General features: G+C 33.9%; 1 protein-coding gene across 2 annotated transcripts in view; it reads left to right on the top strand.

The window, feature by feature from the left end:
- LOC106874604 (zinc finger protein ZFP2) overlaps positions 1–3,013 on the top strand; it is a 7,041-nt gene that overhangs the window by 1,182 nt on the left and 2,846 nt on the right. Inside the window, exon 1 of one of the 2 annotated variants that reach the window (XM_014922392.2) lies at positions 41–1,645. The exons of the other annotated variant lie outside the window; for it this stretch is intronic. The gene's annotated coding sequence lies outside the window, so the exon portion shown is untranslated. Of the gene's footprint in view, positions 1–40; positions 1,646–3,013 lie in introns of those variants that run through there. 2 annotated transcript variants of the gene reach the window in all.

Genomic DNA, 3,013 nt, shown 5'->3' with positions numbered 1-3,013 from the left:
TGGTAATTCATTCTCAGTAACAAGTCACCTAAACAGTCACAAACGTACTCATACAGGTGAAAAACCATATCACTGTGATATCTGTGGTAAATCTTTCACTCGAAGTGATAGCCTGACTTGTCACATTCGTATTCATACAGGAGAGAAACCATATCAGTGTAATATTTGTGGTGAGTCATTCTCTGAAAGGGGTAATTTAGCTAAACATAAGTATATTCATACAGGAGAGAAGTCATATCGCTGTGATATCTGTGGAAAATCATTCTTTCAAAAAGTACACTTAAATTCTCACATACGTATTCATACAGGAGAGAAACCATATCACTGTGATATCTGTGGTAAATCATTCTCTGACGGAAATGCTTTAAGTACTCACAAACACATTCATACTGGAGAGAGACCATATCCTTGTAAAATCTGTGGTAAATCATTCAGTAACAGAAGTACATTAACTGTTCACAAACGTGTTCACACAGGTAAAAAACCATATCACTGTGATGTTTGTGTTAAATCTTTCTCTAGTGGTCATGTTTTAAATACACACAAATGTATTCAAAATGGCAAAAAGTCATATCATTGTAACGTTTGTGGAAAGTTATTCTCAGTAAAAGTTCAATTAAGTAAACACAAACACACTCATACAGGACAGTAGTTGTGCCACTCACATTTGTTACAAATCGTTCTCTCAGACCAGTTATTGAAGAATTCTCAGATTTATTTGTTCAGGAGAGATACTCTATCACGTGTGATATTTGTGGTTAATCTCTCACAAATTACTGTTATAAGAAAGCATCATTGCATTCAGACAGGAGAAAAACCATATTGTTATAATATCTGTGATACATTATTCTCTGTAAGAAGTGCTTTAAGTACTCACAAATGCATTGTTACACACACAAAAAAAAACTACACGTGATTTCTGTGGTAAACCATTTTCTGAAAATAATGATTTAAGTAAATTCAGGCATATTCATTGTAAAGAAAAACTATCACAGTTATATCTGTGGAAAGAAATTCTATGCAATAAATGACTTGTCTAAGTATAAAGATACACTTTGTGAAGTGGTTGGTAAATGAACAGAGATATCAGCACTCTAATGTTGTCAGTGACATGACAACTTCTTCAGTTCTGGTTCCACAATAAAATACGTCCAGTACAATGTGAAATTGATGATATGTCAGGCTGGCAGTCATTAAAACCATCATCATCTTCATCATTATTATTTAGCTTTTGCTTTCCATGCTCTCATGGGTTGAATTGTTCGAGTGAAACTGGTAAGCTGCACCAAGTTCCAATCTGATTTGGCATGGTTTCTACTGCTGCATAGATTAAAGCGATTTTTTTTTTGAAAATATTTTCAAAACGTATGTATTATATCTGGTTTCAATATTTTAGTTTTAAGAAAAGTTAAACCTCTACTAGAAACAGACAGCACCGCATTTTGTGCTAACATTGCAGTTGTAATATTTGAGTACGAAAGTACGGCTATGGGCTTATAAATCAGCTTCAGTTGTTCGTGGTGATAAATTGGGAATTTATTCTTGGAGACCCAACGAGCAACTGGAATGTTGTAGATGGATCTCATTCTAACTGTCAGATATTTACTTTAGTGAAAACATACAACACTGTTTACACCTGAAAACGGTAAGTTGATAAACATTTATTTTAATGCTGTAATAATGTATTTAAATAATAGAATTTGTGTTTCACTTGGTTGATATGGTAATTATACTGAAGTGAACGACGGAGTTCTGATCAAAGAACGCTTATTTTAACCCGTCGGCCTGTTACAGATTCTAGATCGAAGCGTATTTTGTAACTTGTATCATTTTTAGTTTTTGGTAGTTTCAGAAAAATTTTGCGATTTTGTGTTCTACAAACTCTATCTCGTGCGATGAAGCAAAAAAAAGAGAAATAAATAAATAAATTGTAATTTAAATTCCCTCCCCCCAACAAATTCTAAATTTGAACTTTCAAAAAGAAATTTGGTAATTGTTCAGTTTACGAGCGTTGAAGCCAAATGTCAGATGTTGGTGTATTTAGTTATTATGTCCCTTCACTTTTTTCTTCCGTGCATTAACTGAACGATTACCAAAAAGTTTTTTAATCAAGGTTTTAAAATGCAGACATTATAAAGTTTGCATGATTTTTTTGTTTTCGCGCATTTCAAAATACAAATTGAAGATGTTGAGGTTTGAGATTTTGCGGTTCGATGCATTTTCAGTTGATCTGCACGAAGCCAGTCTGTCTGTGTGTGTATACAGGAAAACAATTATCAACACGAAAGTATGCTGTAAACAAAATTATCTTTTACGTACATTTTTAAAATCTCTGGATAAACCCCAGTAATTTGCTGTATAAAATCTCTTTTAATTAGTCCTGAAGCACGTTTAAACCATACCTTGGTTCTGAGCTAAAGCCACATAACTCTTAAAAATTTTTGTAACTACATATTCTTAATACATTCAGTATATCGTATTGGCAGGAAAATTCGAAGATCGAGAAATGCCTACCTCCTCTTTATTTTCAAGGAAATATTGATTCCGGCTAGAAAATTTAAAGGAATGACCCGTAGCGAGATGGAGTTATTTAGAGATGCCGCAATTGTAGAAAACTGTACATCCCAAAAACACATTTTTTGAAAGAGGCTAACTATCAGTCTTCAAAAATTTATTGTAATACTAGCAGAAATACCCGGCTTTGCCCGGGTTAAAGAGAATAATGAAATCTAAAAACGCCGTCTAGACTATGCAACCCTCAACTGTTAGTAGCTACGATACCATATTTCTACATTAATAACTCTCCAATCCATGCCAGCATGGAACATAGACATTAAGTGGAATGCCAGTCTCTCATCTAGGAGGGCCTTGAAATCAATGTTACCAACTGGGGACTATGTGTGTCGTAGTGATAATAAAAAGACCAAAAGGAGGTCTGCAACGAAATAATTTTACTCAACGCTTTGCAAGTGAATCAGTGGAGGCAAAGATGTATCTCATTTACTTGACAATT

The sequence above is a fragment of the Octopus bimaculoides genome, chromosome 24 (genome assembly GCF_001194135.2).
Source record: "Octopus bimaculoides isolate UCB-OBI-ISO-001 chromosome 24, ASM119413v2, whole genome shotgun sequence".
NCBI lineage: Eukaryota > Metazoa > Mollusca > Cephalopoda > Octopoda > Octopodidae > Octopus > Octopus bimaculoides.
The sequence above is the reverse complement of the archived record's forward strand: the minus strand, read 5'-3'. Positions and strand labels throughout refer to the sequence as shown.